Here is a 24,141-nt window from a genome sequence, read left to right as displayed (position 1 = left end):
TCCAGCTCTGTAGACACCACACCATTAGCACTCCAGGCAAGGTTAACTCTGATAAACAACATTCAGCACCCGATTTAATAACAACACACAAGTACAGGCTGGTGGAACAGGGAAAAGGTGTCAATATATTACAGGAGTTTGAACCTAAGAATAACTGGTTTGTCCTAACTTCATTCATCACTAAGTAATATTTCTTATTTGAGGATTTCCCCTATACAAGCACTAATAGTAACACTGTCTCATCATCCAAATGATACTGGAGTATTTTCTAGGAGACATTTCCAGTAAATGGGGAAATATTCTCCATAATGTATGGAATAGTGGCTCCAGCCATTGGGCCAATTCCTCTGCTGGGATAAAAACACACAGCCATGGGAGCAAAACACTGTGAGCAGGCGGAGGTGGAAGGAGCAGAACTCAGCATTCTGAACCTGCTTCTGACTTCTCCCATCTGCTGTGCATTAACACAGCATCATTTCATCTGCCTGCAATCCCAAATCAGTAATGGGATGGAAAACTTTGCAAAATCTTCCCACAAGAAACAGCTCAGGTAAAATTTTCCCCTCATGCTGTATTCCATTCATCATAAACCACTCTCTGATCCTCATGACAGAGCTGCCAAGAATTTCCTCTATTTTTCAGTGGTTCTATAGATGAGTTTGAGAACTAAAACCAAACTTAGCCAGATATTCCCCAGATTTGTTGTTTTTATTGGCATGAGTTAGATCAGCTCCATGTTTGAGATGCCTGCACAATGCACTTTCCCTTCTCCCCGTGAGCAGAAGATTCTCCCCTCCCACCCAACCCATTATCCAAATGCTCTGTGATGATGCTCAGGGAAGACTTATTTTTGCTTTCAGTTCTATTGTTCTCTCCCTGATAGTGACAGATTCATTTAATGTTTTTTAAAGAATGCTAACACACATTCCATTCAATAGGAATCTGAAATTTAAAGAAATCCACTTTTTTTTTCTTTCTTTTTTTTTTTTTGCAAGTCATTATCTCCAGCTAATAGATATCCCTCCTGAAGCAGCAGTAGAGATGAAGTAATTTCAGGTACTATCACATTTCTATTCAGATCACAGGCAGCAATTCTTGCAGCGATTTTCTTTCTCAGCAAAAATCATTATTGTCCCTCCTGAATTACCCTGAAGAGTCCTATTTTACTCCCACTACTTCTTCTCAACATTTCTTGATTAAAAAACAGTACATGATATTTGTTATCAAATATCAATACATCGACCAGAGTGGGAGAAATGGGGACTGGGGGAAAAGCAAAGGCACTTCAGAAAACATAAACCTTTAATAAGCAGGAAGGAGAATTTAAAGCAGCCTAAGAAAGCTGCAGATAGAAGAGTGCAGCACTTAGAGGAAGCCAGAAGAAAAAGGGACAGAAATCCAAGGATCCAGCCCAAATCCCTCCCCCATGGTCTGGCAGAGTCTTTAATTTTACAACATTCTAAAGCTTCCAGTAATAATTCCTTCAGTTAGATTTCCTTAGCTCTGCAGGTACAACCAACTGCCTGATGAGATTTAAGAACAAAAGAAAGGCTTTAAAAGACTCAATCACTCAGCTTAATGAAAACATCTTGAATTATTTAACAAACAATCTATTAGGCAGCTCCAGCTATCAGGAAACATGAAGTTTGATAGATCTGACTCCCTGCTGGAGTTTTATATCACAGTGACTCCAGCCCTTTCCATGCAGTCTCAGTGATGTAACACAGGAGTGAATTCAGCCTGAGATTGAGCTGCATTAGACTTTCATATAGGATCTGTCACTAAGAGCAGGAAAAGAAGCCACCAATTATTTAAAAAAAGGAAAAAAAAAACCCTGGAAATAAGCTTTTCAGGCCCTGGAACTGGGGCATTATTCAATAATTCGTTCTCAGGTCCATTTGAATTCTCATCTGTCAACTCTCCTTTTATTACCAGACTGTTCTATAAGCAATGATCTGGCAACACTCTTGAAAAATCTACGTATTCCTCCTCATCCATCACAACAAACAATTTTCCAAGCAACAACAGAGACAGTGTAATTTCAAGAGCAATAAGCTCAACTCCTAACTCATTATTTTTATGCCATTGTAGTGTGGCATAAGAAATATCATGGAAAACAGGAAACATTTCCTCTTTGCATCACACCCCTCTTCAATACATTAAAATGCACTGCTAAAAGTGCCTTTGGAACTCTTTCCATCGCTCAAAAATAAGCAAAAAATAATTAAAGTCCAAGTTACTGAGGCTCAAGGAAGACAATTGAAATCTTGTTTGTTAAGTCACTACTTCAATGTCTGAGGACATTTTGTAACAGACAACAAAAGGATTCAATCACTGAAAAAAGGAAAAGAAAAAGAAAAATAGAACTCCTGAGACAGTTTGACCAAGAAATTCAATAAAGCCCCCACCCTCTCAGTACAAAATGACAGCTGTTCATCAAATCTTGTTCTGCACTTGTAAAAACATTTCCTAGTTTAGAGAACACATTCAGTCAGAGAAACACTGCATCATTCTTCAAAACATTCCTTTTTAACTGACACAAACCTAATTTCCATGCAAATATATGAAGCACAAAAAACCAAGGTTCTAAAAATAAACCTCCACCTCTCAGAACATCATTCTCAAAGTTAACTTTTGACAAACTAACAGAAAGGCTGTGACTTGGTGTAGCAAAATGTTCCAGCAAAAAGCATCCGTGCAGGAAGAATTATTGAAAGATACTCTTCCAAAACCTACTATACAGGGTAAAAAAAGGATCCTGTCAAATCATCAGAGAAGCTAAAAACCTCTTGTGCACATTTTCACTTTTCAAGATATTTTTGTATTTCCGTTGGTGTGACTAAGCACTTTCCAAGCCAGAGATTTCCAACTGAAAGACAGTGTTCATTTGGAGAAGGTCCAACCACCTCCTCCTTCCAGGAGGTTAATGCTTGATGTTCATGTTTAAAACAGCATTAATCATGCCTGCAAACAGGGAGAAGGGGGTTGCCAAACATTCAAAATCCTGAGTATTTCCTTATTCTGGCATAAATCCACACTCCTACAACCTCGAGTCTGAGGGGATACAGATTAGATAATCAGAAAAAGAAGGGGGAAATACCCAAAGTGTTCCCAGTGACATCATTTCAATTCCTGGGACCATCCAAGGAGAGGCACTTGGAAAGGCCCTATAGCACAATATTACTGCTTTAGAGAGACAAAAAAAACCCCCATTAAAGGATCTTTACTGCAGGGAATGATTAACTGTGAGTGCCATCAGCCCGTGCTGAGTGCCACCAGCCCCTCTGTAAATCAGACAGGGCTGTGAATCCACAGCACCTCAGCATAACCTCGGTTTGGGGTACACATTTCCTGCCAAAATGGGGTATTATACCCAAAAGGGAGCAGGCAGCACAGACAGGGTATATCCTCTAAGGGATTTAACCTATAAAGGTTCTCTCCCACCTTTAGGCCAGGACAAGGCTGATCCCATTTGGTCCAGCCCTGCTCAGTTTCCAAGCCAGCAGGGGCCTTGCTCTTGTGAATGCTTTGCCCTTGCATGGCTCTGAACTCACCCAAACTTCTGCTTTCTCCTTTTGTACCTGCCCTCCTCACCACATCATGGAATCCCAGAGCTGTTGCAGTTGTAGCCCACCCTCCCATTCCCTCTGATTTTATCCCAGAGCAGTGACACAGCTTGGAGCCCAGCTGGAGTGTGCAGGTGACACAGTTTGCAGCACACACAAGGGAGAGCCACAGGGCTATTAATGAACCCAACTGCAACAATTTTAATCACTTTGCCTCTCTTTGCTGAGACAGATATTCCCTGTACTATATATTCACATATTAAAGAGCATTTAAGCCAATTCAAGTGCAGTCACTTCAAAAGCAGCAAGGTGTCACAGGTAAGAGTTAGTGCCAGTGATTGATGACTGGAACAATTTAAAAGAAGATCTAAACTCAGTTACAAAATCTAATCTCTTCAGCAAAATGCTTTACTTACTGGACCTTGAGGACTGTTCTTGGCACTGGAAACCAGAGTCATAACATCAGATTTATAGTCCTGAAGAGAGAAAAGGGGAAAAAAATAGTCAGTTTAAAGATAAAGGATGGCACTTTAGATATCAGGAATAAAGACCAACATTGAGCACCACTGGGATTAGACTCAGAGGTGCCATTAGTGAAACATTTAATTGTAGAGATTTTCATTGCTGTTCATCCTGTGCCTAAGACCCTTTTGACTGAATTACACACTTTTTGGTTTTACCATAATGATCCCCAAGGAAGGCAGCAGCCTGATGTCTCTTTTGGAAGGCAGTGGGGTGGGAAGGACAGGATTTCTGCCTTTCAGAAACTCAGGAGAGAGCTCCATTGCAATTCCTGAAGCAGCCCTGCACGTGACATTTGGGTGACAGTTTCCCAGCCACTCAAAATTCTCTCAGCATCTGATGACAAATGCCTCTCCATCCCATCAGAGGAACCATGGTTTATGTGCTGTAAATGTTCTTCCAAAGCCCTGCAGCACAGGCTGTGCAGGAGGCAGGCCCATGGCTGTGCTGGCTCACAGTTCTTGTGTCACATCTCCATCTAGGTGCACCCTAAAGCAATCTAAAATCCCTCATTTTCTACCCACACAGCCCAGCTGGCATTCCACAAGTCCCAAAGCAGTTTGGGGCTTGGGCATGAGAAGAAGCTGAGAGCTCTGCTGTCACTGCAGTACAGAACAGAGGCTTGGAGGGTTTTGAACAGCTGAGAGAAGTGCCACAGTGTCTAAACACAGGTGTAATAAATTCAGCTGCAGGACTCAGGGCAGTGATTAAAACAGTTCTGATTTTTAAAGGATATGTTAGAAAGAGTTGGCACACCAAATTCTTGCCTCTTCCCTAATGAATACAGGCATTACACTCATATTTGGATTTTGAAAAGGCTCCCAGGGCTGGCCTCCTCTTGTCATGCAGCCCCTGTCAATAAAGATCAGATTTACCTGGCAAGCCAAGCCACACAGTTCCCCCTACTGTTTGGGAATTAAAGTGTGATAAGCTGAAATTGAGGTCTATCTGTCCAAGACAGCAAAGAGTAACTGCTATAAAATTGTAATTACCATCATCAAGCATGCCTCCATATATAAAGCTTCTAGAGCCTTTATTTATAGATGTGCTATGACCCAGGAGACAGATCATATTTATTTCAGGGAGCTGGTAGGAATTCTCCATCCTTCACCCAGAGTATCCCCAAGTCTCTGAACTGTATAAATTAGAGTGTCCCTCACTGTCCATTCAATTCAGCCATTGCAAACACCATCTACTTCACAGAAGTGCCAACAAAAAAACTTTACAAGGTGCAAATAGACAAACAACCACCAGAGTCACCTCCCAGACAAACCCCTGCAGCCCAATTCCATCATTCCCACAGAGGATTGCAGTCACTGCTGTCCGCTAAGAAGCTGCAAACTGAGACCAACACTGCAGAAAACCACCAAGCAAGTCTCTGTTCCAGCCCTGGGTGGTTTCACAGTGCCTCCCCACCTTACCCACTGCTGTGCCATTGAGCAGCTGTGCTTTTGCTGCCTTTTCAGATTTTCCTCAAGCTGGCTCCTGTCACTCTCCTCCCTTGTGTCCCTGCTGCCCCAGAGCCCTTTCCCTGCTCCTGCTTTGCAAACACTCTGTGCAGCAGGATGGATGTGCAGCTCTTGGTATTCCCTGCCCACTTCCTTCCCCCCTGGTTCCAGAGCTCCTCAGGCTGCACCATCTCCCTGGGATCACAGCTCCACAGTGCTCAGGAAGGACTGGGGCAATCCAAACTAACCTTTTTGCAGGGCTGTTCCTCCTGGGAAACTCCCTAGGAGAGGCAGGCAGGCAGAGAGACAACACATTTTATTTCACACACTCTTCCAGAAGGCAATGCCCTGAGTTCCAAATAAATATGACATTTTAAGCAGCTCTTTTGCAAATATACTTATTTTCCCTGCCCAACCCAGCTAATCTCTAAGCATTGCACAGCTCTGTGTAGCAGTAACAAATTAATAAACAGCTTTAGGCCAGTGCTGCATGTGGGACAGCTCCTTGGGAAGCTCGTGGTGTGCTCCCTATTAAAAACTCCCTTACCACCTGGGAAAATCCAGGCACATCGAACCAGAAAATAAAAGCAAAAATAGCAAAACTCCTCAGCTTTAGGTTGTTTTCAGGGGGGCAGAGAATACCAACAAGAATCCAGATTAATCTAAACCTGTTAGCAAGAGCCCAAATCCTTTCTCCAGTAATTCCAGATGCTTGGACTGGGATCCACCAAACCCCTTTCTCCTCCTCCTGCATCACACGGGCTGAAATCACCATTCCCTCCCTCCAGCAATTGCAGCATTCAGCTCTGACAGACAAAGGAGATTAATTCCCACCATAATGATTTTCACATCTAAGACACTTTCCTCTACACCATTTCTGTATTTACAGCAAACAAAAAATTGGTTTGTGGAGTTGCTTTCACACTCATTTTCAGGTAATGTGTCATAATAATATCTGGTACATGTTCAGCTTATGCAAAGTATTGTGCCACTGACAAATCATTTAACTATGCACTTGTCTTGGAGGCTGCAGGAAAATGGAAATTACACAGTTGCAACACGGCAGCAGCACAATAAACAAAAACTTTCTCCCTCCTGTAGAGCTACACTTCATGTTCCCATCAGTGCCTCCTCCAGGTAATTTCTTTTGGGTCTCTTGTTTCCATTAACATTTGTATTTTGAGGTGATTTCTACTTGGTACTCGAAGGTGGAATTGCAGCAACCATTTATGAGCTATTTTATTTTCAGGGCCTGTTCTGTTACCAAGGGCAGCTATGCTGTGTGCATGCCAGGCTTTCCAGAAGTTTCTTATGATTCCCATTACTGCCCATCTGCCCTTAGAGAAATCAAGAAACAGCAATAAAACACTCCCTAAATTTTATGTGGGGCACAGCCTCCTCCACACCCCTCAAACTGAAAGTTTGGACTAAATGGCAGCTAACAGACATTACTTTCCATTCTTCTGACTTTAATGGGAAAAATAAATTTTGGCAGTCTTTCCCCAGTGTTAAAAGTCTTAGCTGCTCCCTGGGGATAGAGAGAATCAATGCAAGTAAGATCCATATTTTCTTTCTTGGAACACCACTACTTCCAGCAATTTATTTGACTGACTATGCCTTCTATTACCATGTAAATTGTTTCAGGCTGCAAGAAAAAAAAAAAAAAAGTATTAATCTCCCCTCAGTAAGTCATAAAATAAAGAAATCAATTTCAAGGTCAATTTAGTCTAAATAACACCTGCTGCCCTTTTTGTAACATGCAGACTCCTCTGAAACACTAAGTTGCTGTCTATAAAGGCATCAGTACGTGATGTCTCACATAAATCAGGTGCTGGATGGTACAGGGCAGCTGATTTGCAGGGTACCAAGTGGGGCTGGCAAACTGGACCCAGGGCAGGGCCCTGCTCATCACTCCTCTTCATCATCAGCACGAGGCTCTGCAGCAGAAAATGAAGCCAGGGGAGCCTGGAGTCTGCAGGGCTCTGGGTCTGCAAGGACCTTGTGCCTTGTCAGGCTCTGGGGACATCCAGGGAGTCCCAGCTCCCTGCTGGGACCATTTACATCCATGAAGGGTCAGCAGCCTCAAGGTGAGCTTCAGAAAAGGGGAAAAGGACAAAAAAAAATAACAGTAACAAGAAGAAATCTTTCCTTCTGTTGGAATCTTTCCTTCTGTGGAAAGCAGCGTGGAATGGCAGAGACTGGAAATAGGAATTAAGATAATGGACTTTTTTCCCTATCCTAGAATTCAGAAAAAGGAAACTACTTGAAATATTATCTTTTATTCTACTTTTAAGTGGAAATCTATTTCTCCTTTGGTCAAAAACTGTCCAATCTTTCTTTTAAATATACTTAGTGTGCCCTCCTTGTAGCACAAGACTGCATTTGATGGCTCTAAAGGGGCTGGGTATCCATGCCCTTCTCCTGAAAAGTTTGCCTTGAACTCTGTAACCTTTCTGGGCTGGAACAGAAAAGCTCCAAAGCCCCAGGACTGGGTGGCCTGGTCACTGTGTTCCTCCCCACTGTGGTATTTCTTTCCCATCAGATAAATATAACTGTTTTTCCTTTGCCATGTCCAGTTCACAGCAGTGCTGGTGCTTTGTTAAATCCAAAGTTCCTGACAGATTTTCCTTTGTTCCTCTGGGTCCCCCAGCAGAAGACAACCTGGACAAAAGCAGCAGAAGTTCCTGAATGAAGCAAATATTCAGATATTCTAGAAAGGGGACTCCACATTCCTGTAAGACTTCTCTGATGAAAATCAAACAATTTCCTGAAAGCTTCTGAAAAGTGTTGAGGACAGAAGGATGCACAAGGCTGAGCAGAGAGCAAACTGAAATCAATTTGCACAGAATGGTCTGGCACAGGAACCCTTTAAAGCAGGGACAGATTGTGGCCCCCCTGACAGAGCTGTGTCCCAGCTCTGCCCCAGGATACCCAGGAGAGGGAGCACCCCCAGGTGTCCCCAGACACACTAAGAACAATGCTCCATGCAGAAATGGCACAGCAGCAGAGCTCTCCAGCTGGTGGGCAATAGCAGGTGGTGTCCAAGGCCTTCCCAGCATTTATTGCATCCATCTGGAATTATTGAGGGGTTTCACCTCTTGTTCTACACAGCAGAAATACCTTCCCACTGTGCCCAGAGAGGAAACCAACCCCAACTCTATCATTGAGAGCAGGGAGTGCACAGCACCATCCCTGTTCACAACTCATAGCTAGCCCTGGAATGTGGAGCCATTTCCATACTTATATAGACTTGGCATGTATTCAGCTTCATCTGGAAGATAACATTTCAACAAATTATCAAAATATAAAAATATATCAAAATATAATTTCATCAACTCTGATATATTCATATATTTGTAGAGTATAATGGCTCCCCTATGATGTTACACCAGCAAAAAGGAATGCTGCCCTTTCCCATCAGATAACACTCAGTGAGTCAAAGGTTACATAGAAATAAACTGGAAAATATAAAGTCACAGAAAAAATCATTTATTTATTGGATATAAGAAAATATTTTATCTTTTTAATCCATGGTCCTGAATCCTATTTAATGCAAACTTCTCTGTGAAATCCCACTATCACAAGCCAAGGATAATGGCTGTGTGTCAGGAGCTGCCAATATACTGATTCAGTGAGTCAAGAAACAAGGATGAGATTTACTGGGAGTGATAAGCATATTAATGTTAGATCATCTCAAATCATACAAATCCTCATTTTGCAGTTGAATGTGTCTAATAGCATGAGATTCCACAGTAGAAAAACAAACAGAAGCCTGGCATGGCTGTCCAAGGGCTCAAAAGATTAGAAACACAAGAAAAGAGCAACTTTTTAAAAAGGGTTCAATTGTTTGAGGTGAAGAACAGAAACAACCACTAACTTCAGATGCACAGCAGAAAGAGCAATGTAAGACACACAAGGAATTTTTTTTTAATGGGAAATTATCTTTCCCACATGCCAAGAAGCAGCTTCAGAATGCTGAACAATGAAGCCTTGTAAAGGACAGGGAGAGATGTCTCCCAAAGATGAAGAATAGAAGCAGTGCAAGAAGAAACCCAGAATATTCCTCACTACTCCTGCTCAGCTGAATGATTCTGTATTTCCTAACCCTCCAGCAGGCCATGAAGTGGGTAAATTATTGCAGGATCTGCTGTGAAATCAAGGTGAAGAAAAAGACAAAACAAGTGGAGAGTTAAATAAATACTTTCAAAATGTAATCTCAAAGGGCACAGATGAGCATGTCTGACATTGCCCATTATCTCCTGAGCAGAATTACTTTAGGTTTACTGAGGCAGGAGATTTCAGTCCCCTACAAGTCACTCAGAACATTTATCTGGGAGTACTGGAGACAATCAGGAGCAGAATCTGCAGGGCAGTGCTAACCATCCCCGGGGTTTGCCCTTGCACTGGAGCAGCAGCAGAGGTCCCCAGGGATCTCAGCCATGCAGCCCTGCCCTGGCTGCAGGGAGTGCTTGGTGCAGCCCCAGTGACACTGCAGCTGAGTTCAGATAAGAAATCAAAAGTTTCTCTTTGCTGGAAGCTGAGATAAACCCAGCTGGGTTTATCTCTACCCCAAACAGCCTGGGAAAATGTTTCCAATTATTCCTGATTTTCACCAGCCAAAGCTGAAAGAAACAACCACTGCCTGCAGATGCACAGCAGAAAGAGCAGTGCAAGACACACAGGGAGCTTTTTAAATGGGAAATTATCTTTTCCATGTGCTGAGAAGAAGCTTAGAATCCTGATCAATGGTGGAAATTTCACAGGAACGTTCTCCCATGGCACCCCATCACCAAAACACCCCATCAGGAACTGCCTAATTCACCAACTAGCCAGCATTTTCACTAAGTGGATTTAAAGGCAAAAGATCAGCTGCAGGATGCATCCACATTATTTGTTCCCCCAGGCACAGAAATATTTCTTATGCTACAGAATTTTCAGTCAATGATTATATTTTAAATTTGTTACCTGCCTGATCACTGTTGCAGGATGCTCCTCACAAAATATACTTTTCATGTGATTCTCTGGCATGTATAATATTTATATTATATATTTATATAATATATATCTTTTTATAATAGATATATTTTATATATTTATATTTATATATGTGATATTTGTGCAGGGCTGTTCAAATCTAAGCACTAATATTCTGCTGTAGCAATCCACCACCCACCTTGCATTCTTCTGCCCCAAACTGCTTGGACAAGCTATGATCAAGCTTCTAGGGCTGAGACTTCAGAAAACAATCAATATAATGCTATTGTTCCTTTGCTGGGAACAATTCCATGACTGTGAAGTTCCCTTATTTAGAACTGTAAAATTCACAAGCATTACATGGAGTCTTTCAGAAGAAAAGACCAGAATGTTTCTGTCCAGTCTTTGTTATGTTCCCTGCATTTAAATCTCCTCTGCAGGGACTGCTGCCAGTCTAACATGACAGAGTCATGACTCAAAATGTAAATATTCCACTGCTGGGGAGCATTAGCAGTGTTGCAGTTAACAGTGGCTGCAAGCTCTCTGTTTTAATGCCCTGAGGAAAGAGCTGAGTGCTTCTCAGCTCCTTGGTGGACCCCAGAGAGCATCACTGACCTGTCCAGAGCATTCTCATCTTTCCTTGTGCTGCCAGAGCCCATGGACTCTGCTCCCATGGCTGTGAGATAAGAACTGGTGAAGATATAGATTAGAAATATTTCTGCATTACACCCTGAGCTGTAGTTTCTGACAGTGCCTTTCCCTCAGCTCTGTCAGGGCAGCATTCTGTGCACTGCCCAGGGCCTGGAGAGCTCCAGAGTTTTGTAATCCCAGGTTTGCTTCATTCACAGGACAATGAACCATATTCACCGCCTGTTCTTTGTTAAAACATTAAATTCCTGTTCTCTGAATGCCATTTCAACCACTCCTGCAATTCCAAGCCACCTTCTGCCCTGAACACTTGCTGGCTTTGCAGATTTCTTTTGGCATGGATAGCAAAACTACAGTTAAGTATTTCAATTTTCCTTATATACCAGCATTCATGTTATTTTTCAGGAAAGTTGATGAGGCCTGAAATAACAGAAAATTTCTTCCTTTTATTGAAGAAATACATATAAATGCAAACAAAAGTGAGGAATCAATTCAAAATCCTAGGATAGCTTTCCAATAAATAAAAGTGAAATGAAAATTCAGTTGCATGCAGCTATTACAAGCTCATATAACTCTGCCAAGATAGCACTTCAGCTCTGTGTTTATTTCTGTCAGAATAATATGAGGAATGCTCTATCAGTTGGAACTGGATTACAATAAATAAGACTCAATTTAAGAATAAATGGCTTGAGTCCTGAGGGCAATTTAAAATTTGTATATTTAAGAAAAATAAATCTATATCTCTTGCAAGGAAATAATACTTTGGACAGTGAGTTTATGAAGGGATACAAGCTATGAAATTATGTAGCTGCTGCTAATGTACCACAGAACCTGTCAGCTAAAGAAAAAGAGCAGTAAAACTGCAACCAGAGAGAAGGAAGGGAAATGCTCTGAGAAAGTGCTGAAACATGCAGAGAAGGGATGCACCAAGAATGGAAATTCAGGCAAAATCCTTGTATCACTTCCCCATGAGCACCTCCCTGCTCTCTGCCATCAGGGTAAGCCTGTTTCCATGGCATGCTGTGGAGTCTGGAATAACAGCAGCCAAATGAGTTCTGCCAGAATTTTCAGCGTCTCTGTAGTGCTCTAAGATGTTGGAACTTGGAGCCAAAAGTTGTGACTGCATTCAAAATGAATGAGGACATCCCACCCCAAGCTCATGTGCAGCTTCTGACAGCCACAAGGGCAGCTGCAGGTTCTGCTCTGACAGCATCAGGAGAAAAGGCTGAGTATTTGTTTCAAATAAATATTTGTTTCAGATCCATGTGGGCTGTGCTGTGGGCCCTGTCTGCCTAGGGTTGAAATTCAGCATTGTGAGAACACCACAACTCCAGCACTGAAAATTCAGCACTGGGCAGGACAGCACCACAACTCCAGCACTGAAAATTCAGCACTGGGCAGGACAAGATCACAACTTTAGCATTCAAAATTCAGCATTGTGAGAACACCACAATTCCAGCACTGAAAATTCAGCATTGTCAGGACATAATATCACAACTTCAGCATTGAAAATTCAGCACTGGGCAGGACAGCACCAAAACTTCCAGTCACTGCAAACCTCTCTGCCTCTTCATGCCCACAAGAAACAGCTGAAATTCAACCAGTTGCAGATCTAGATGAACTAACTGAGTTTTATGTTGCCTGTTGCTTGTCCAAATGTCCCCCCACCCACAGCAGGAACATTCCAGCGCTGGCTCCTGGTGTTTTGATCTGTTCCAAGCACACAACCAGCTCCCTGGTTATTTACTAAAGCTGAATTTATATGGGAAGTTGCTCTACCTGGGACCTGCTCTGTTATCTGGATCTTACTGATTCTTAAATTAGAGTTGTTAGGTTATAAATCAAATGGCATCTAGTTATAAAATAGCCACAGCAGTATTAGAGCTCACTGCTTGGCAGGAGTACTGGCTGTCCTGTCAGAAAAGGACTCTCAGGAAAATGAACACACAGCCAAAAATTAATGTCCCAAAGAAAACTATTTTCTTTACATGTGGTGAAGCATCCATTAACATCAGTCAGCTTGTAAATAGCATCTCTGGAATAAAGGGTGAGGTTTTCTTGCTGCATGTCCAAAGGACCAGTGGATTTTGGCACGTTTCATATTTTGGCCTTCACTCTTTCCCTCCTGAGGCACTGAGGAAGCAATGGAAAAGAGATTATGGTCTTAAAGGAAAAGAATCCTGCATGCAGATTGAGGGGCTTGATACCAGAAGCCATAATTCCCCTTTCTAGTCAGAAAAGCACTGATAAGCACTGCAACTCCACTGTTCACAGTGCAGCTGCCTGGAGGGGGAAACATGAATTTAATGCTAAGCCCATGTTACATTTTCAGTCTTTCCACACCTAAGGCAGTGCAGAGAGCAGCTCCATCCTCCCAGCTCTGCTCTCACTGGGGGGAAGGCTGAGATCAGAATCCTCCCCACTCTGCCTGCATGGCTGGGGGAGGAGGGGGAATGAGGGACAGATAAAAGCTGCAGAAGTGGGACCCCAGCAGGACAGGACTAACCCCAAAATACTGACCAGAGCTGTGATGGCAGCTCCCCCTTCCCCCAGGTTCATACAACAGGGAATACTGGGAGCCAAACGTTGATCAGAGCTGCTCTAGCCTTGTTTTTAAGTCCCTAAGCCCTTTCCATGCCCTTAGTCATGGAATTGAAAATAACTAGGAAAATTGAGAAGCCTTTTGGGTTTTTTCTGATTCACAACAAATATTTTCAGGATGAAAACTTGTTGTGTTTTAAACATCCCACGTTTATATCTCTGAAATTGCTTGGCAGTACAATATACACATTTTACAAAACTCACTAGAGCAGCAATCCAAAGAAAGTGTTAGGAAGACTTCTACAAACACTGAGGTTTTCCTCCTTGCAAATTAGACTGCTTAAAACTCAGGCAAGGCCCAGTCTAAGTTTCTAAGAGTCAAACCTTGCCTTCACTGTCATTCCATCACTCCCCTGAACCTCTCTCCCTTTTAAACAGCAGCTATGCTTAAGCCTGGGAATGGTGAGAAGTGAATCTTCCTCCCAGAACATTTTGTGCTTTCTTGCCAGCTCATCCCGTGGATGTGCTTAACTACAGCTTACAAGTCAGATGGGGCAGGGGTTCCATGTGACACCCATCACTCATCCTGTGCTGCCCACAGCCCAGGCAAGCTGCCTGCAAAATGCCTTGTCAGTCCTTCAGGCATTGCCTTCACCAAACACAAATGGACTCAGAGCAATGCCAAGCTGTCACTCTGCATTTGTCAACAAAAGGGAATAATTTTTAGGAAAATAATAATAAGTTCTCCTCACAGCACCAACACTAAATGACCTGAGAAACTTTCCTAAGGGACTGAAGGCACAGAAAAGTTTCATTTCATCTTGGTAGATCTGGCAGCTCAATTTCCCAAGTTCCCAGGGACCTTCAGCAGTGCTAAACAGAGGCAGTAACAAATGTCAGTGTTTACTCTGAGATCTCTTTGTTAAAGCTCTCTGTACTCAGCAGTCTTTAATAACCCTCTTTAGGCACAGGCAGAGCATGTTCTGCATAAAGCAATCAGGGGTGACTCAGCACAGTGAGTCTGCTCTAGCTGAACAGGATGGAATCGCACTCTTAAACTACCACAGATGATCCTGTTCCCTACCAAGCCCCTTCCCCTGTCCTGCTGAGGAAATCAGCTTTCTTTTCAAGCACCTCAAGCCCAGTGCTTTGCTTTTGCTTTGGCAGCTGCAGCCCCGGGCTCAGCCTCGTGTTCTCATCACTCACCTGGGGCTGAGCTGCTGCTGGCAGGGCAGGAGGGGCAGAGAGCCCCCAGAGCAGGCACTGCCAGCCCTGAGAGAGCCAGGAGCTGTGTGACTGCAGGGTAACAACACATCAGCCACACTGCCCAGCCCAGGGCACGCTCCTGACCCAAGAGGAGCTCCAGGATAATTACAGAGGTGTCCTGGGGGTCTCAGCCAGCCTTCAACAAGAGCCACTGCTTTGGGGCAAAGCCCACAATAACTTTTTCCTCATAATTAACTGATTGTCCAGGATTTCAAAAGCTGGCTCTACATTGCAGAAGCTAAGGAGGTTAAGAGCAGTGCAATGGGCAACAAGAGTTTCCTACACCTAGTTTGCAATTCGAGCTTTCTTCTAATTAAAAAGCAAACAAACCTTGAATTTCCAGAGCAAGACTTAATTGAGCTGACTTGACTTTCATTATTTAATGAAAATAAGTAACCAGGAAAATATCTGGGGGCTTTACTGCCATTGAAAACAATGTTTTTTGATGAACTGTTTTCCTTTGATAGTTCAGTTGACCAAGAACTTTTTCTGAACACTCCAACATTCACAAAGAGAAAGAAACAGGATCAAAGAAAATAAAATAGGAGCCAAAAGAATAAGACAATTAACTTCAAAAAGCAGGATATACAACTCAAGTCATTCCTTAGGGCCATCCATCTAACCTGGTTTTAAAAGCCTTCAGTTATGAAAACTCCACTTTCCCCAATTTATTTATTCCATTTCTTTTAGAAAGCTTCTCTTAACACCAAATCTCCCTCTCTTTTGCTACAATTTAAGCCCATTACCATTTGCTCTTTCCCCGTGGATCTGCATTATCATCATTACCTGAGTCTCTGCAGCAACTTTTTTCCTGCATCTAAAGGCTGCCAGTGCAGCTTCAGAGCTTTTCCTCTTCCTTAATCTCAGCAACCCCTCCTTTTTCAGCCTTAACTCACACACAGTAATACAAGGAATAAAAGTTGCTATTATGCATAAGTTTGGGCAGACAATGCATGACAAGAATTGAAGGTGAGGCTGAATGTGAAAGATCTTGAATTTTTCAACAATTTTGGAAAGTGGTGCAGCACCTGACTCATTAATATTCATAAGCAGATATACACACATATTTACAGACCTCTTAGCTCTGGGGATATTTTGACATTGCTGCATCAAACCTTAAAGGATTTCCACACCTATTTACTTCTAACTACATGTACACCCAGGCAAGCCAACCCTCAGGACTAGAGAATTGTTCCTGGGTGCAGTTGGTCATTTCAAAACTCCCAAAGATGAGCTTTATTCAGCTTTCAGGAGCTGGGTATTTAATTCAAGCCTGGAAAGCACAACCACAGATGGAGCTTTTGGCTCCAGCACCAAACTCCCAGTAGCAGCTCCCTTCAGATGCAGAGCTCTCAGCTGGCCCATAAAACCAGGGACAGCTGTGAAATTTAGAATCTGCTCAGTCTTTCAGAGTCTCAGCTCCCAGTGCAGTTTGTACTCCCAGTTTGTGTGTGGAGATCCTGGATGTGTTCTGTGACCAGGAGCTCTGAGCCACAGGGATTCTCTGAGTGAAGGACACAGGAAAACCCTTCTTGCATGTTCCAAGGTCAAGTTCCTGATTGCCACTCTACTCTAGGGGACCTCTGCTCCCCTCTTAGCAAAGAAGCAGGGCTGCTGATACAGATGGAAATGCACTCCCACTGCTGCAGACAGGGTTTATTTGTAGAAATATCTCTCTAAACATAATTAGCAACTAATGGCAGCAAAGAGCAAACACATTATTTGTCCTTTTTTTTTTCACTTTGAACCCAGAAATAGCAACCCAGCAGGAGAAATACTTGAGTCAAATGAGCTAATGAGGAGACTGTTCCTGTATAATGAGATCCAGAGAAGTCTGTACTTGCCTTCTTCTATTCATAGCATCTGCAGTTTTTACTCTGCTATTTGGACTCCCCACACACCTCATCTGTACCTACCAGCACCACAATCCCTAAAGTTTTATCTCTGGAAGAGCAGCAGATGTTAAACACTGGACTGGCAATTACAGAGTTCTTCTTCTACTCCTTCTAAAGCCTGGTCACCTTTGCAAGGCTGAAGGGACAACCAAAGTCACTGGAGATTGAGAACATGGAAAAGAATTCAGGGAAATAAAATTAAATACACTTTAAATTATGGATTGGCTTCCTAAAGAACTGGCTTTTCCAGCCCAACAAAATTAAATGTGCCCTGTAGTAGAATCAGCACCTTCTTACAGGTGTTCTTGCCAAATATCTTTTAATTTATGTTCATTAGTAGCCCAGTTTGAGAAAAACAAAATATCCTTGAAGTTATCCATGCCATAACCAAAAAAATTCTTGTGTTGCACGATGAATACTTTTGCCTATTTAATCATCACCTTTTTAAATGATGATTTATGGATGAAGGAAAATATTTCTTTGGTTGGAAGTGAACCCCAGGTTCACTGCTGCTCAGGTGTCTTCTGAGCCAGCAGGTGCTGCAGTGGAGCTGTGCCAGGCAGCCTGAGCAGCAGCAAAGTCACCTGAAGGCTGCCTGAGCTCCCCTGGTCCAGCAGTGATGCCCAGGAGCCTGGGACACACAAACCTGAGCTCCTCTGTGCTTGGCACAGATCCTTGCCTTGGATCTTGTCAGCACAAAGGGAAACAGACAGCAGGTAGAATAATGAGCTTGGGGAAACAATAGAGAGCCTAAATCTGGTAAAAGAAGCATCTGCTAGAGCACAGCAGCTGCCCAGGCACACCACGAGTGCTGCCAGGGTCACAGCAGAGTTCAGCTCTCACGTGGTACTCACTGATCATTTCTTAAAAATAAAATAAAAAAGTCCTCCTGTCTTACAAAAGGAAAAAAAAATGTAAATTAATGCAGAGTTTCAAGCAATACAGACATGAGATTTCAGATCCATTTAATGATTTATGTGGTAAGAAATAAAGAGCTGTAGCTGAAGTAAAGAGGGAAAATTCCTCAGCATTGGAAAATGTTCTTAAAAGGCAGCATTCACATTCCTAGGCACTACCTGGATGGACCTGCCTTTGTGAAATGGATCAGGGCCCTCAGGTCCCAGTGAGCCTTATATTTAACATGGATTATCTCTCACAGGAGTTCAGGCTGTGTGCTGGAAGAGAAGCCAAACTCCTGAAAATGCCATTGCAGCCGAGCTGCAAAGGGGCTCTGGGGACAGATGCCTCTCTTCAGCCCCAGCTGGGCAGGATGGGGCCACTGGCAGCTGGGAAGGTCATTAAATTGGTTTGGAAGGCACAGAAGTGACAACTGCACATCTGCTGTGGGATGTGAGACGGGCAGGCTGGGGCTGGAGCCCTGCAGAGCCACCTGCACTGCACCCAGGCTGTGTCTGCCCATGGCCTTGGGGACAGTGACCAAAGGGACACATACAGGACCCGAGGGCCAATGGCCACAGCCCAAAAAACACCTCTACTAATGGCTAAACTCATCTGTACCCTAAACTAACAAAAAATGACAAATTATTAGACATTTCTTAGGTATTTTGGGTTAATATAGACTCCCTGCCTTCCTGGATGAAGCTTCTCAGGATGTTTTGCTCCTCATTTAACAGGAGCTGTCAGAAGCCAGGACATCCCTCTGGCTGCCCTGGGTGGCTCCAGACCCTGCCAGGGGGCTCAGAGACCTTGGCACAGAGCCAGAGACACCTGTGCCTTTGATTTTAACCCAACTGTATGTGAGGATTGACAAGCCACGAGGGTTTAAGTAGAATGATAGTTTGTTACAAGATAGAAAAGTCAAATTTTAAGGTTTTTAGAATGAGGGTTCAAAAGCCAAGATGGAGGGATTTGGGCATGCATTGTCCTTCTTCTTTCTTCTTCCCAGCCTCCATCTTCTGGGTGATGGTGGCACTTTTGGATTGGTTTAGAGTAGGAACACTCTGCCTAACATGGGTGATAGGTATTGGGAAATTATTGTAAATAATGTGCACATAGATTTTAGTATAAAAAGATAACACTGCCTTGAGGGTGTCAGTGTGCCTCTGTCTGACCTGCTGGACAGACCTCAGCAGGCCAGAAAAAGAATGTTTTAGATAACAAAGAATAAACAACCTTGAAAACCACAGCCAAAAAATCCTGACTCCTTCTTTGATCTCAGGGCTGGGAAAAAGAGACTTTCCAACACCTCGGGGTCACCTCAGCCACAGAGATCCTGAGGAGGAGCTGCACCAGCTGAACATGCTCACCTTCCTCCAGCCTGGGCAGGGCTTTAGAGATCCCTAACTGGGACACACAGCTTGTGTGCCACGAGAATGTAAAGAAACCAACACCTAAACCATGTTCTTCCAGAGCCATACCCACCTTTCCCCCCTTTTTATTAAAGAAATCTGCATTTTCCCTGACTTTTCCTGCCCCACGACTGCAGGGTGCCATGCTGCTGCATGCCATGCATCAGAAACAGATTATTCATCCCTTCACATACTCAGCTTCTTAAATGGCATCTGCATCTTGCCAGGCTGACTGTAAATGCAGCTCCTTAGGAACAATTAACTCTTCTAGAAATATTTAGGACATGTGAAAATCTTGGTTATTTAGCTTCTGATAGTTCCATCAGGGCCATAAAATCTATCAGGTAAATAGGTCTTTAGAATTATCATTATTCAACCCCACATTAGTGGTTCCTAATGACTCCAAAGATGTTGTTCCACTCCACTGAGTAGGCTCTTGTGGCATATTGATATGCACAGGAAAATGCATGCAAATATCTCTGTATTTACCTATTTTGATTGTTGATTGCTTGCAGAGTTAAAAGCCCATTTAATATGTTTCCTAAAATAATTTAAAAGGCATAAATCGGGCAAGTTTAAGAGTAACCACTTTTAAATGGGCACATTTAGTAAATTTGTTTCCACTGTCCCAAAATCCTTTGCTGAACGTGAGCAGGACTTTTATAAATAGGCACAAGCTATAATTCCTTTTTCTTTGTCACAGCCTAGCAACAGGACACAAAATTCCTTCTGAACTACAACTAATTAGGACATCAATTCTATTTTTTCAGGCATTTGGGCAGCCTGGTTTAGCTGACCATGGGAGCACACAGACAGCCCACACAGAAGCAATTGCTGCCTGTCCTCAGCACAAATAAATGAAGTCCAAAGAAATGACAAGCTCCTTGGATTAAAAGCAAACTACAGCTTTGCCTCGTTCCCAGAGGGATTGAATAAAACATATCCTAAAGAATAGAGAGAGAAATTTCATTTTTCCATAGCAATAATGCATTTTTGCTGGCATGTGATCCATGTCAACCACACTCAGGGGGAGCCACAGAAGAGCCCTCAGGAAGACAAACACTGAGAGCTGATGAGGAATTTCACAGCCTGCCATCCAAAGTTTGTTCAAATCCCAGTGTAGTGTGCCCACAAGTATAGGGAGAGGTGCAGGAAAAGATTGTGAACACCAAAAATAATCATCTAATGGACAGTGATTAGTGGATTAGGCAAATCCTGGTTTCAATCATTTTCCCAAGTCAATAACTCTGCCCAAATTCACAATGCAGAGCTTCACCTGCACTTGGAACAGATGGCATTGCCAATTATCTGCCTGCAATGACAATGGTTCACTGACATGCCACCAAGTCAAAGCAAGGCACACTTCTGGTTCTGCCATCAACCACAAATCACACTGCAGTCTGACCTGTTGAAATGCCACCATTCTAGTTTATAAGGTGCTTAATAGGAAAAAAATTACTATAAAAATATGTATACGTGGGGAATATTTCATATGTACATTTATAATTGTATTATTATTATATAGTTGATATTTACATGAATATTTTTTCTATACTTGCATATGTTTTATATAGTAACAGAGACTGCATTTAGATAAATGCAGAATATAATTTGGTACAATAGAGACCAAAATTCAAGATTCAGGGTTTGTTCAACTGGGACACTGAGACACCTTGAGGAAGCTTCCCTGCCCTTTTTACCCAGAATGAACTTCATTCCAAGTGTCCTTTCCAACCAGATCTAGCTGTAACTCACCATGCTGCATCTGAAAACATCCTGAAATCTCTGAGACATCCTGTAGGTAAAATGGAGTGGCCCAACCATCACAAACCCCTCACCCTGTGAGCGAAGAGAGATCCATGCAGTCTGGCAAATGGGAGGATTTGGCACTCAGTGATTGATGAAGACATCAGGAGAACACATGGAACTTTTAGCACTCAGGCTCCTGCTTATTGATGGCTGAAGCTAGAGAGGCCCTGCAGCAGAATTATCCTTATATGATCTCAATCTGTTTTCCATTGATTTTTCTTACACAGCAGTAAGTTTTGATTAACTTTAGAAGCAGCAATGACTACTTCAAAATGCCTGGAATTGATCAGACATAAGGATTTCCTGTTAAGTAGAAATTAAAAAAAATATTTCTTCCAATATCACTATTAAGAAATGCCTTTCTCTTTGCAAAAGTATAAATGAAAAGGCTGCCACGTTCCTATGGCCATTTTGTTGACTCAGAAGGTCATTAGGACATCTCCAAAAAGGTGATTAAATCACAGGGAGAAGTTTTTCCAGGTTAACACAGCACTGGGAATGCTTTGGTGACTGCTCAGCTCAGCTTGTCACAGGTACCAGCAGATACCACACTCACAGGAACTGAAAATATGAAATACTTGCAGTGACCCAATACACCAAAACAATCAAAGCCACACTTGTGAGTAGAGCTTTTGAAATAAAAGCTGCCAGAGTAGCAGTTGAACATTTCAGTGCTGTGTTATTGCTACTGACAAATAAAAAAAAATTTTAAAAAAAATCTGCAACAAGCCCTTTTGTCAGGTCTGCTATGTGGCTGGGTTTGGCTTCCAGAATGGCCTCCTGCTTTAGCTTACCTTCTTCTTCATGAATTTCCACTACTACAAGCACAGTGGACTCTCTCCTAAAGCTTCCCACCTTGTGAACAGAGCAAGAGCAGATTTGTTTTCCTCAAGGTTCTGCTGACACCCTCTGAAATCTGCAGTTCTGTGATAACAGCTCTCTTCTACTTCTCAGATATAGATCTAAACTGGCACTGCAACATCCCAGGATCAGCAGATCCATGTGGCTGCTCCAGTCATTACTGCTCCTGAGCTTTGTGCAGCTGAGTTCATCACACAAACTCTTCTAAAGGCAAATTTTACATTCCTGTACTCTGGTAGGAATGTAATAAACAGACTGGAGTCAGCTCCATGCAGTCCAGCTTCCAGAACACCTTCACTTCCCACAGGGGCTCTCTGAAATGACCTTTTCCTCCTCCAGCTTGATGGGAAGCACGAGTTCGGGATTTTTTTTTCCAGACATACTTGTGCAATACTCTGCTGCTACATTCCAGATCATTGTAACTCCCAATTTCCTCTATCTCCTCAACATTTCATATTTTAAAGCATTACAATCTCTCTTCCATAATGTTATCTAAAAATAACAACATCGGGCTGGCAGAAAAATCCGCTGCAGAAATTTCACACCATTTCAAAGCAGCCAACAGGGAATCTCCCAGGGGATGCACTCTGGGTAGTGAATGATTTCTATCTGGAGAGAAATATTGTGCAATCAATGCTAGAGATCAATCACTTTAAAGAAATGCAGCCATTTGGGACAGCCTCTTTTCCAGGGCAGAAAGCAGCTCTGCTGGCAAACCACTTTGTGCACAGTGTACATTGGTATGCACAAGTTCATTTATAATATATCTCAGGAGATGCTGCAGCTTGCACACAGTTATTTAAATAGTTTGGGGACTTTGCAGGAGAGATTTACTCTCACTCTCCACACATTTTATTATGGAAGGTTTATCATCAATATTAAAGTTTAATTCCCCCAAAGCAGCGCATTAATACATTCATAAGCTGTAATACCCAGAGCTTTGTGCCCACCTTCATCATATATTGAACACAATTGTCAAACAGCAGCTCCATGCTTTGCCATCCTTCTTTTTCATTTTAAAGGGATTTCAGAAATATTTCAAAAGCACAGGGTCATTTTGATGCACTACATTTTGCTTAATTTTAAATGCCTGCCATGCAGAAAATTGAGTTCTATGGTTTTCAGAGTAAAAACAAAGACTGCAGACCCCCAGCTCTCACAGCTCATTCTTTTCAAGCCATTTTGCTAATCACATATGGACCTTTTGCTACATTTATTATTTATTGCTTGCCCCTAAATCCTGCTCTCACCCATAATCATTTGGGTTTCACACCCTTTCAATATTTAAAAGTCATCTTTTGTTCTGTGCAATAAACTTAACATTAGGAGTAATTTCCCATCAAAGATCCATCCACTATTCCAAATCCTGACACTACTTCCAAGTGCCTGTCCTGAGGCTGTCCTGTGCTTCTCCTGCATCCTGAGGGATTGCAAGAGAAAATCCTGTGTCTTATTAAACAGCTCATCAGCACAATAAACCATTTTTCCTGGTGTGCTCTGAGCAGAGAGGAAGTGGCAACCAAGAACAGCCAGAACACACGAAAAGAGCAAGGAAGGACATTAAAAATAAAAGAGAAAACTGATTTAATTGCAATGAAAGAAAGCAAACAGCACACTTATTACAGGAGGAAAAATAAAAGTACTCTCAGAGGCATTATCATTTGTCAGCATTGCTGCTGCTCCTTCCTGACACCATGGCACACACAGGGGGAAAAGGGGGAATCCAGAGAGCATCAGGAGGGCTTTAAAATTGGCTTTTGGTACCTGAGACAGCTCACACTGAGAACCAACACAGCCACAAACCCCCACCTGCCTGTGAGTGAAACCTTAATTCAATATGTAATTTAATTTGGCTTCTGCTGCCTGTAATTGCTTCCATCCTCAAGAACAGCTGGCAGGCACCAAGACAAAATGCACACTCAGGACAGCAGCAGGGAGGGGTTTAATTAATTTTTTAAATCGTTGTATTTTATTTAGCTTTTGCTGCCATCTACAGTAATCATCACAAATCTGCACAAGGACCAGGTACAGCACCAAAGCAGCAAAATAAACCTTCAGCACAGTAACAAGCTGGGCCAGACACACACCAGGGGACTTCCACTGTCACTGCAAGATCTAATAAACCTCCTTTGCAGATAAACTTTCTGCCTCAGCTGGGGCCCAAAAATTCATTTACAGCTATTTGTCAGCTCTATAAATGAATTAACTCATCCACAGAGCTCCCAGACACAAGCACAGACTGCCTGGGTCTGTGTGCATCCACGAGGCAGCAGTGCTGGCTACAGACTGATCAAAGTTTTAA

The 24,141-nt window shown here is 42.6% G+C and overlaps 1 long non-coding RNA gene across 1 annotated transcript in view; it reads right to left on the bottom strand.

Moving 5' to 3' along the window:
- Positions 1-5,906, bottom strand: part of LOC127060165 (uncharacterized) — a 56,276-nt gene extending 50,370 nt beyond the window's left edge. The window contains exons 1-2 of the long non-coding RNA XR_007778854.1: positions 5,785-5,906; positions 3,983-4,042 (exon numbers count right to left, since the gene is read on the bottom strand). This is a non-coding gene — a long non-coding RNA (uncharacterized LOC127060165). The remainder of the gene's footprint in view (positions 1-3,982; positions 4,043-5,784) is intronic.
- Between the last annotated feature and the right edge of the window lie 18,235 nt (positions 5,907-24,141).

Source organism: Serinus canaria, chromosome 14, assembly GCF_022539315.1.
Source record: "Serinus canaria isolate serCan28SL12 chromosome 14, serCan2020, whole genome shotgun sequence".
Taxonomy (NCBI): domain Eukaryota; kingdom Metazoa; phylum Chordata; class Aves; order Passeriformes; family Fringillidae; genus Serinus; species Serinus canaria.
This window is presented reverse-complemented; position numbering and strand designations above follow the sequence as displayed.